At 36.7% G+C, this 12,386-nt stretch overlaps 2 long non-coding RNA genes across 2 annotated transcripts; one reads left to right on the plus strand and one right to left on the minus strand.

Annotated features, from left to right (window-relative positions):
• Positions 1–1,304: 1,304 nt before the first annotated feature.
• LOC138189359 (uncharacterized) lies at positions 1,305–4,039 on the minus strand. The gene is made up of 4 exons (XR_011176031.1): positions 3,752–4,039; positions 3,115–3,244; positions 1,556–1,645; positions 1,305–1,453 (listed from the first exon to the last, which is right to left on the minus strand). It is a non-coding gene; the product is annotated as an uncharacterized LOC138189359 (long non-coding RNA).
• On the plus strand, positions 2,181–3,277 carry LOC138189360 (uncharacterized). The gene is made up of 2 exons (XR_011176032.1): positions 2,181–2,599; positions 2,725–3,277. It is a non-coding gene; the product is annotated as an uncharacterized LOC138189360 (long non-coding RNA).
• Positions 4,040–12,386: the final 8,347 nt, after the last annotated feature.

Here is a 12,386-nt window from a genome sequence, read left to right on the forward strand (position 1 = left end):
GGGCGGAGAGACTGAGTTGCATACAGACGCGTCCGCAGAGGGTTACGGAGCAATCCTAATGCAACTAGATCTGGACGATGGTAAATTCCATCTGGTCTACTTTGCCAGCGGAAAAACAACTCCCGCCGAAGCAAAGTACACCAGTTACGAACTGGAAGTACTAGCGATAGTAAAAGCGTTAAATAAGTTTAGAGTATATCTGTTAGGTATGCCGTTTACTATCGTCACGGATTGCCAAGCATTTGCTATGACAATGAGAAAAAAAGATTCGTGTTTGCGTGTAACCAGATGGGCTTTATTGCTGGGTGATTTTAAGTATCAGGTATGTCATCGGCCGGGTAAAAATATGCAGCATGTGGATGCCCTGAGTAGAAATCCATTGCCGAGTATTATGTATATAACTGAAAGTGAGAACGGGCTGATTGCACGGTTAAGAAGTGCACAGAACAAGGACATTGAAGTCCGTAAGATTTTAGATGCCGTAACGTGCAGCCAGGTCGAGAAATATGTAATCAGAAATAATATTTTATACAAGGATTGTAAAGATGATTTGTTAATGGTAGTACCGAAGGCTATGCAGACTCAAATAATTAGGAAGGCGCACGAGCGTGGGCATTTTGGGGTCACCAAAACAGAGTCAAGAAGGATTTCTGGTTTAAGGGGCTGCGTGAAAAGGTCGAGCATGTGATATTCAACTTGATTGTATCCTAGCTGAACGAAAGTCGGACAAGCCAGAAGGATATTTAAATCTTTTAGACAAAGGTAACACGCCGTTAGACACTTTTAGACACTTTTAGACACTTACCATATCGACCATATGGGCCCTATGACAGCTACAAAGAAGAGATACGCACACATCTTTGTAGTAGCGGATGCGTTCACGTAGTTTACGTGGCTTTATTCCACTAGAACTACTGATACCGCAGATGTTATCGACCGACTGAAGAAGCAGGCGGCTATTTTTGGGAACCCACGACGAATCATCTCCGATCGGGGAACAGCGTTCACATCCAACGCCTTCCGCGAGTATTGCGAAGAAGAAAATATAAAACATGTATTAATCACGACGGGGGCGCCGAAGGGGAATGGGCAGGTAGAGAGGGTCAACAAGACACTCATACCATTACTAACTAAACTGACTGCCCCCAAACCCGATGATTGGTATAAACATGTTGACCAGGTTCAGAAATATTTGAATTCCACAGTAAACAGAAGCACGGGAAAAACTCCTTTCCAGTTACTTGTCGGTGTCGAAATGCAAATCAAGGAAGATGCACAAGTTAGAAAGCTAATCGACGAAAAGTGGGAAGAAAGGGATTCCGCGAACAGTACACTTGAACAAGTTAAAACTAACACATAATCGAAACAGACCACCAGAACGATTTCAAGAGGCAACGTAATATGGTGGTACATGGAACAACACTGCTTGTCGAATACTGCAGATAGTAGTAACCTAAAAGAAAAAGGAAAATTACTATGCGTGTTCTAACTATTACTTAAATATAAAATGTGTTATTCAATAAAATAATTACAAAACAGTGGAAGTGAAAAGTACCTTGTGAACAATTACTCATCGTAGAAGGGAGTGTATGTGCGAAGACAGGTTATGTGTCCATATCCGTAGAGCATAATGTATGATAGCCAGCTGAAACAAATGGAAGAATTAACTTCAATCGTTTCAATACAAAACGTAATACTACTAAATGTTTATAACAATATTGTGCCTAAACCAGAAGAAGTGTGACACTGCTTATCGAATCATGCAGATAGTAAAAGAAAAAGGAAAATTACTATGTGTGTGTTCTAACCATTATTTAAATACACAACATGTTAATGCAATAATATAATTAAAAGCAGTGAAAGTTAAAAGTACCTAGTGCACAATTAATCATCGTAGAAGGAAGCGTACATGCAGGAATTCCGCAGAAACAAGTTGTGGACTCACTCCATATAACAGTATGCGACTGTCAGCAGAAACGAATAGATAAACTAACCTCAATTGTCTTAATATATATGGAAGAAAATAATGCTATTGAAGACTTACAATAATATCTCAATTAAACTAAATGAAGCACGATAACAATCAATAGTTGATGTTCGACAACAGACTTACAGTTGGCCAATGGAAGATAAAACCGAAAAACCAAGGAAAATAGTGACATTATAACGAAATAACTCAGCGGTCTTCAATAAGAAGAAATAAAATCACTTAATAAGTGTAGGAAGAGTTAAAAAATAACTAAGATAGGTTAAGTGAATGACAACAATAATTCACTACTCACATCGAAGAGGTTTATACAAGAGCCAACGCAGTTATGAGAAACCAACTACCAAACTGGAGTAAATGTGTACAAAGAATCAAAGTTGAATCGAAGTACTGGAATGGTCAAAAAGACGTGAGAAAACTGGAAAATCAAGAAAATTAGTGACATTATAACAAACAATTCAACATCAATGGAATGGTCCTAGCAAACAAGAAAATGTATCTTATAAGTTAACGAGATTTATATCCAACTAATCATTGTAAAAGGAAGTGTATATGCAGGAACTCCACAAGGATTGGCTATGGATCCATTTTTGCAAAACATAATATACGACGGTCAGCTGAAACAAACGGATAAGTTAACCTCAGTTGCACTAATATTAAATATTTATAACAACATTTACAAAATAACATAGCTTATGGTTGACTATTGGAAAATTTTAAGAGCATTCTACTCACAGGTATGAAGATACCGAAGGTAATAAATACCGAGGTAAACAACCATAACCTAAGAAGGGAAGAATGTTGTAAACCATCTTAGAATAGAAATTGATAGTAATAAGAAGCTTGTTACTCATATCAGAAGATATACATTAAAACCGACGCAGTTACAACAAGCCTACTACCAAACTTAAGTGAATACTTATGGAATACTGAATCAGATACCACCGAAACAGTCAAGACGGTAACAGGAAACTGGAAAATCAAGGAAAAATTTGTGACATCATAACAAAACAATCCAATGCTAACGAAGCAAACACGTCTTAGCAAACACGATAGTGGACGGACTATTTTACTATGCAGATATTTATAAAATATAGCGTTTTATATATATCTATATATATACTTACAATTCTAGGATAAGTAAAAGTAGTCATTATAAGTGTTGGACATGTAACGAAGAACCAGAAGATACCAAACACGCACCATGTAACTGTTCCAAGTAAAGGACTCAGCGTTGAAGGATTAGAATTGTAGAACCTATAAACAATAAAGATTTTAACTAACAATGTATAGATTAGCTCTAAAATTCTATGTAAAGGCGGCAAATTACACGCGCAAGGTAACAACAACTTCATAAAGAAACAGAAAATAGCCAATAATATAGGAATAGGTTAGAAATTAATCAAGTCCGATTAACCGAGTACCAACGATAAACGCGATTAAGATAAGAAATTATTATATTGTACTAAGTTATTATAGTATAATTGTATTAAGTCTGGCGTAGAGAAATAAGGTTATCTTACGCAGTAGAACTGGTGATAACACACTATGCACATATCAGTATTAAATTAATTAAGCTCTAATGAACACTCTATAAAAATAAACTACTCAAAACACAACAATAAAAGAATAAAGTGCTATTGATAAATTATAAAATTTAACAATAACATAATCCATATGCTATTATATTAAAATAACATATAGTATATATACACATTATAATAATTACACAAATAATACTATTGTCGTTTAAAAAATTCTAACTGCGCTAAAATAGAGGAAAATAAGCGACGGACGAATAATTATTTCAGTATTAAACAAATTAAGGACGCATCACTATACTTTTACTGGAGACATTCACGAGCGGCCATCTTGGATTGTCATGAACATAGGATAGCTCTTACACGTGCGCATCGGAATACATGCAATAATTAAACACATTAAATAAATGCGAAACAATATTATTCCCACTTCGATTATACGTCAACTACTAAAATAAAGTTACAAATAATTAACAGATAAATAATAGATTCGACATTAATAAAAGTCACTATATACAAGGGACATTCACAGGCGGCCATTTTGAATAATCAACACGCGCATATAGTAACTTTTATGCGTTACAAAATAAATTATATTTTCGATGAAGAAGTAAATATGTAATAGATGATAATACAAATGGAAGATCGTAACGAGAAAAGAATAAATAATAATTAATACAATATGACACATTATTATATGATAACAGGAATATTAGAAATTAATAGAAACCAGCCGTGAGAAATAAACCATGAAATAATATATTAAACTTACTATTATAAAAAAAATAATATTTTATTGAAAGAAACAGGAAATAACGCATAAAAAGACTCGACAAATACTAAGAGCGCCTAGAACGTTTCACTGGCATCAGCAAGGAAGTTACCAGATACATCGCAGATGCAACTTTAGCAAGGACAAGTTGCCACGCGCCTGGCACGTTCCACTGGCATCAGTAGGGAAGGCCTGGGAAGCATCGCAGACGCAACCTCAGCAAAAGACGAGCCACTACAATATTTACATTGTATGTCCTTAACACCAAATGACACATGAGAAATTAAGAAGACGAAACTTCAGCAGCATCTACGTGTCTCAAGGATATGAGAAATTACAAATAGCGTAAACAAGATAATCAAGAAGACGAAACTTCAGCACAATCCGCGAAAGTAGGCAGTTACAATATTCATAATTTGTCACGTAGCAATGCTGTGATTCCCATAGAGATGATCCATCACGTGACAATTAGGAAAATTATAAATAAGGGGGAATAACATAGAGTAAAAGAGTCCTTATTCAAAATTCAGACCGTTCACATCGTCACTCTGTCCGTCAAAATCGAATATTAGAAAAATTAATTAGAGTGTAAGAAATATTCATTATTCATTCGGAAGTCGGTCCGTCTACGTCGACTCTCTGTTTGTCGAAAATCGAGTATTAGAAAAGTTAATTAAGTTTCGAAAATCCGAGCGTCGAATAACTATTCGAGAATCAGTGTTCACATTGCGACTCGGTCCGTTGAACCCGAGTATCGATAGTGATTAGTTTCGAAATTCCGAACGTTCATCATCATTCGAATCAAACTATTAAATCTAACTGATTATTCGCTGTGTTAAACCTGTGTTAACGGTATTTTCGATTGTCGAAAACACTTATCGATCTTCGCATTCCTCCTCCCATCGTTGGCAAATATTGCCCGTCTTTGGGCAAGGCTTGCGAAATCGCACAAGTCACACACAGAGAGTGATATTCACTTCATCTTGATCATATTAGATGACAAAATCAAGAAAGAATCAAAAAGATAAAAGTCACCTCAGCAAGAGGCGAGCCGAACGTTGGCACAAACGATTGATTGCTGCAGAAGTTAAAAGGGAAGAAAAGAGGCGCCGAAAGGAGCTAGGACTAAATAGCGAAGGTCCTGCAGCTAGTTTTTCAGCCTCAAGTTCACCTATTTTCGAACATTGCGAGACGCATTCTTTCCGACCTCGATCGGCGTCGCCTGCATCATACGATAGCGTTTGTCACATACCGCATTATGTTAATCGCCCGAACGAGTGAAAATTAGCTTTCGTCATTAATCCTATTGAAATAAATAAATCTTACCCTACCAAACATTTGTAAAACTTATCCTATCAGAAACTCGAGTATTTACTATATCTACATACATATTTACTATATACTATCATATAATATATCTGTCGGAGAGGAAAGAACACCGGAGCCTCTAGAATTCTGGATAATCCCGCAACATTGTAATCTAGAGTCTACTATAGCTGTAATTAAACAATTGTAGTTATTCAACCCAATTGTAATTGTTCGAGATTTGTGATAGTGAGCTTGGGCTCGAGGCGACAGTCAGTCGCCAACGTGCCCGCGGTCAAGGGATGAACGCTTTACCTAACAAAGGTATGGAGTAATTCTATAGCTCTCCTTAAAAGAAATATCTCTGGCGACACACATATCTTAGCTAACTAAAGTCTTCCAAACAAACAGTCTTTGTCCCAACTACGAGAAGATAGAGGAGACCTATCTTCAACGAACGACGTCTCCCACCAGCAACTTTTCCTCTAGGGTAACTAGCATCTTTTTCTAACCACCGATATGGAAATTGACCAATTAGCAGCAACGCAAATTTCCCTTACTTTCTGAACGAAGGCTATCCTCGACGAATCCGATGATCTCGTGCCCTTAGACACACCCCGATATAGTTTTCCTCTGTGGCATCATCGGGACAGGAAAGGCATTCTCTCGCGCGATCTCATCGACTAAAGAGTAACATGTTTACGACCTGTAATTGTTCAGACTTAGACTTCGTGAGAACGTTCATCCATCATCCCGTTGACCGCGGATTCGTTATCGAACCCGAGACCATTGTCACTAATATCGCCAGTGCTTAATCGCCGTGGTCGATTGTCAAATTTGTATGATCCACACTTGTGCTAATAAACTGTATCTTTATTATACCGCAACGATGACTAATTTCAATAAAGACTCATTAAACACCAACAACCCTATCCACAACGCCACCCCGACATATCTATATTTGCATTCGACGATACTTATAACCGACATTGTAATACCTTTAATCGACTAAAATCGAATGAACTATAACATATTTATATCAATATAACCCAGTCGGACGAAATAAATACGTTTGTCAGTACCAATTGTCTATTCCGAATAACTGTAATCCTCTCCCGTGCCAGTACTCCTGCGCATAGCAGGTTAGCGGAAAAGTGGAATTCATTTGCCAGTTGCATTGAACGTTAGTTAACGCTACCCATTAAACATAAATTAGCGGATAAAACTTACGACGTTCTGAACAAACCACGACGGACGAAGGTACAAGGATTTGTTTTCCAACAGCCAAGAAGGTGCTACAGATGCATTTCCAGACTGGGAATTCAATCTAGTAGTTACCAAAAGACACGATAGACGAACAATGCCCATCACACACTAACACTCCTAACATAAAGGGAAATAATAATAATAAAACGAAAAAAAAAATATAAAAGAAAAGGAATAGAAATAATAAAAAGTAAAAAAAATTTTTTTGAAATAATCCTTAGGCTATTTTTGATGGCAGCAACTACCGTATTAATCGGAAATCTTAAATCCATATTTCATATACAATCGTATCATTTCAATTTTCCCTTCCTATTAAATTAATATAAAGTAAATTAAACAAAAATTAAATTAAACAAAATTAAAATAAAAATTTGATCAAATTAAACGACGACAAACAAATTAAATACACAACATTAAGTTTTATAAACTGTGTGATTTGAAGTTGAAATACATACACAATTGCAATATATATACAGGCAAAGATAAAGCTGATACCAGATCTGCTAGCAGAAATGTTGTGATGAATTTGTTGGAAGAGAGTGAGTTATTGCACAAAGTATATTATTTATTTATTGATAATTGGTACAGTTCACCGACATTGTATCGAGAATTACATGACATGAAACAAACGTATGTGGAACTGCGAGAATTAATAGAAAACAAATGCCTCAAGAACTAATAGTACACAAGTTACAAAGGGGGGAAGCTGCAGTATATTTTACAAGAGATTATTATTGGTTTTAAGCGGGCGTACAATATTTTTTCTAGTATTTTAGAAAATACGGGAAGTAGTGATATTGGTCTGTAAGATGCTGTTTGGTGTGGGTCTTTGCCTGGTTTAGGTAACATTATGATCTGTGCTAGTTTCCATAGTTTAGGATAGTATTGGATTCTTAATATTGCAATGTAAATTATTGTAATTAGTCGTATCGCTTTTGGAGGAAGGTTTTTCAAGATTTTACCACTGATTAGGTCGATTCCTCGTGCTTTATTGTTTTTTGTTTTCCCGATTATGTTTCTAATTTCTTGTGCTGTTGTTTTAGGTATGATGTAGTGTTTGTCAGTTGAGGTACTAGTGGTTAACGCATCCTCGTCGGTATGACAATTGTGGTTGCTGTTATTGATATTATGTGGTGTAAATGTGTTGCTTAGATGGTTGGAAAATTCTTCAGTTTGTTCTTCATTGCTTCTTGCCCATGTGTTATTTGCTTTTCTGATTGCTGGGACTAGTTTTATTGGCTTCTTTATTTTTTTATTGCTTTCCATAGGGAGTAGTTGGTGTTCTCGTGTGCGCATAGTGACTCTATGAATTTTGTGAACTCGTTGTTGTTGTGTTCTTTTATTTTGTTTTTTATTTCTTTTGCAAGTTTATTTAGGTGTTTTTTGTTTTCTTTTGATCTATGTTTTTGCCATTTTGCTTTCGCTTTTCTTTTTTCTTTAATTTTTTCGAGGATGTCTGGCGGAATTACTTTTGTTTGTCTATTTGTTGATTCGGGTATGGTGGTTGCCCGTGCTGCTTCCTGAATAGTTTCTGTAAGTTTTGTTACTGCTTGTTCGATGTGTTCAGGTGTTTTCAATGGGATGTTACAGTTGATTTTGCTCTCAATTATTTCTTTAAATGTTTGCCAATTGGTGGTTTTATTGCATAGTGTCTCGGAATTGTTATAAAGTATTGGTTTGTTTCTGTATGTAATTATTATGAGTGTATGATCGGAGTTAAGCTCGAGGCTGGGTGCTATATTTAGTTTATTTGCGTTTAGTCCCTTTGTAACTGCAAAATCAAGTAGGTCAGGTATTTTGCTCAGGTCTGTCAGCCAGTATGTCGGTCTTCCTGTGGATAATATATTGAGGTTATTGTTTCTAATGTATTTTTTCAAGGTTCTACCACGAGGTGTAGTGATTCTTGATCCCCATAGTGTATGCTTTGAGTTGTAGTCTCCAGCTGCGATATACTTGTCACCTAAGCGTTGAAAGTACTCTTCCCACATTTGTAATGTAATTTTGTGCCGCAGCGGTACATATACTGCTGACAACTGTAAATGGTTGCTGCTAGTTTGTACAGTGACGGTGGTTGATTATATATGTTCCTTAATGACGTGACTGTGTAGGCTGTGTGATATTTAATGTCGTTTTTTATTACTACTGCGGTCCCTCCGTGTGCTTTTCCTGAGGGATGCTTGGTATCATATATGGTGTAGTACGTTATTTTTATGTAACTTTTTGTAGTGAAGTGTGTTTCTGATACGAGTAGTATGTCGATATTATTGTTGTACAAGAATGTTTTGGTTTCTAGGGCCCTTTGTTGTAGGCTGTTGGAGTTCCAGGCTGCTATTTTAAGCGTGTCCATTTTTATTTTTTGCTCAACATGTTTGTAAGTTCCGTTTGCTGTCTGAGGACTGCGTTTTGTTCGCTTATCATTTTTGTTAGCATTTCGGTGTTTTTGATGGATTGTTTTAGTAGTTCTTTAATTTCTGTAGTGTCGTTGCAGTAATTGTTCTGATTTTGATTATCTAATGGTGTTGACTGTTTGGCTACTTGCGCGTAGCTTCGGCTACCAAAGAAGTTGGTATTATTATGGTTGATGTTCATTACATGCTGTCTCAGTTACTGTGCTATCCTGTTGTGTGTGGTAGTTATTGTATGTCCTGTTACGAAGCGGCGGAAAAAGTTTACTTTGAAGTTGCTTTCTGACTACACAGCCTTTGTAGCTGGCTGGGTGGTTTCTACCGCAGTTGTAGGATTTTACATCGTTTGTTTTTCCCGTGTATGGGCAGTTCGTTGTTAGATGCATTTCTGCGCATTTAGCACACGCCGGGTTTCTGTTGCAGTAATTCTTTGTATGTCCATATTGTTGACACCGCATACATTGCCGTATGTCTTTTTTGTGTCTGGGTGGCTCGACTGTAATTACTGTGTTTAGTACTTTTTTAACATCGAAAATTTCCTTGCTGTTGTTTTTGGGTTCGAGTTCTATTAGAAATAGCGGTAATGGTTGTTTGGTATCGTACCTGGTTATGTTTTTTATTGCTCTTACTTGATGCCCGATTTTAGCTAATTCCTCGCACATGTTATTTGTATTTGTTTTTGGGTATAATCCTTTGATTACTGCTTTATAACTTTTATCAGTTTTGAGTTCACGCGACTGTGACAAAAAAGCGTCGCGCGTGTTCACCGCCCAGTCGCATTTGCATCTGGCATCTGGTTTTTGTGGGCGAGGTGTCTTGAGTCTTGAGTCTTGACTCTTGACAACCCTCGCTACTTCGTATTTTCCTCCCCTGCTCCACCCCATTCTACTGACGTCCATTGACGACTATCTCATTCATACGTATGACGAGCTAATCATCTTCATTCCGATTGGTCACTTTCTTATGGTGCACCTGTTTTAGCCGATACGATCTGGTACCAGTGGTTCTCAGTTTGCAGAATTCCTCCCTTACGATATTTCGAGAGTTACTGAACGAAAATCGGTAATATCTAATGACAAATTAACTGGCTTCTTGTTCCTTTAAGTGGCCATCGTTATACTTACTAGTTTTTTTAATTCCTTTTGTGGAGCGAATTTTTACTATCTAAATAAAGGGAGAAATACGTGAGATTTCTTAGAAATGTATTTCTTTCCATAACTGCACATATAAGGTTCCATTCACTTGAACAATTAACGGAACATTACTGTACTGCTTGACCAAGTAAAAGTCAAGTTATACTACGATTTATCATAGTACGTTCTTCAATATCGTTGTATAGCTTCTTTGCAGGTTATTACAGTTAACATCTTATAGAGATATATTCATTGGGGAATTAATGTTTGGTAAAATAGCTTTCCATTTCATATGTGTTACAAACTATAAATTGAATTTTGGTTTCCCCTAGATTTTGAGATTTTATATACCTCTTCCGACTCGTCCCATGGATAAACCATGATTATATAAACAGATTTGCACACTCATTAGGGAAATCCGCCCGAAAACTGAGTCGTATCTAGCCGTGAAAAATCAACATTGAAAGATCAACAAAGTCCGCGTTCTTGCGAGACTGACAGAGATAAGTAGAACGTCTTTGTCTCCATTTAAGGCATTCATAGCATGTCACGCATGCACAGAACTTCTTCTTGTTTTCCACATTGATTTTTTATAACTAGTCGAGATTTAATTTCCAGATTTTCCCTAGGCTTCGGTATATGAGTGTCGAGATCTTATATGACCGTGGAATAAATTATATAATAAATTCTTGTTTACGTTACCTTTCAGTTGAGGATCAGTGGCTTCAAGTCAAGTTCACAATGTTTTTTTTTTATTTATTAAAATTTACAATCAATTCTCGCATTGAGAATTTTCAGTAATTTTTTCTGGCGTGACGCAATGACATGGCTAATTATTTATAATAAGTTAATACTTATTATAGATAAGTATAATTTATAAGTAAGCATTATGAATAAGTAAATATTACTTAATTTAAATAACTAATTGAATCTAGCGTTTAGGTCTAGCGGGTAGTGTCTCTTCAGCCTGCGGATCTGGTCCGACGTATCAAGTAGTCCAGTGATTAGGGGGTTTCGGTGTTTGTTGACTCTTTTGCTATATTTGTCGCTATATTTTGCTATTTTCTCTTTGACTGTTGGTATCTTGAGGTCGCGATGTATTAGTTCGTTGGTGACATGCCAGGGTGTATTTATAATGGATCTTAGCGTTTTTGATTGGAAGCGTTGAAGTATTTCAATGTCAGAATTACTTGCTGTTCCCCATAGTTGGATTCCGTAGGTCCAGACAGTTTTTATTACGGTCTTGTAGAGGGTAATTTTATTCTGTATGTTTAGTTTGGAGCGTCGGCCCGTGAGCCAATAGAATTTTTTTAGTTTGTCCTTTAGTTGCTTCGTTTTGTCTGTGATGTGGTTTTTCCATGTTAGTCTCCTGTCCAGGGTCATGCCCAGGTATCTGACTGAGTCCTTGCTAGGAATTGTTGTATTGTTGATGGTGACCTGGGGGCAGGTTTATTTTCGGAACGTGAAGGATACATGTGAGGATTTTTTTTCATTAATTTTGAAGCCCCATTTATGAAACCACTTTTAAATAGAGTCGAGACATCGCTGGAGAATGAATGAAGCAATTACCGGGTCTGCGTGGGAAGCTAATAGCGCTGTGTCGTCAGCAAATGTTGCTATCGTTATCTCAGTTGATATAGGTAAATCGGCAGTGTAGATGGAGAACAGCAGGGATCCGAGGACACTACCTTGGGGTATGCCAGATTCTATTGGGAATGTTGTGGAAGTGGCGTCTAAGCATTTAACCATGAATTGTCTATTGGTTAGGTAGGACTTTAGGATGGAATAGCAGGTGTGTGGTAGGATTTTTTTAAGTTTGTATAGTAACCCTTCATGCCATATTTTGTCGAATGCCTGTTGAATGTCTAGGAATACCGCTGAGCAATATTTTTTCTTTTCAAGGGTTTGGCTGATCATGTGGGTTATGCGATGGATTTGCTCTACTGTTGAATGTTGTTTCCCAAAGCCGAATTGATT

The sequence above is a fragment of the Bombus flavifrons genome, unplaced genomic scaffold (genome assembly GCF_040668555.2).
Source record: "Bombus flavifrons isolate JBK064 unplaced genomic scaffold, iyBomFlav1_principal scaffold0026, whole genome shotgun sequence".
Lineage (NCBI taxonomy): Eukaryota > Metazoa > Arthropoda > Insecta > Hymenoptera > Apidae > Bombus > Bombus flavifrons.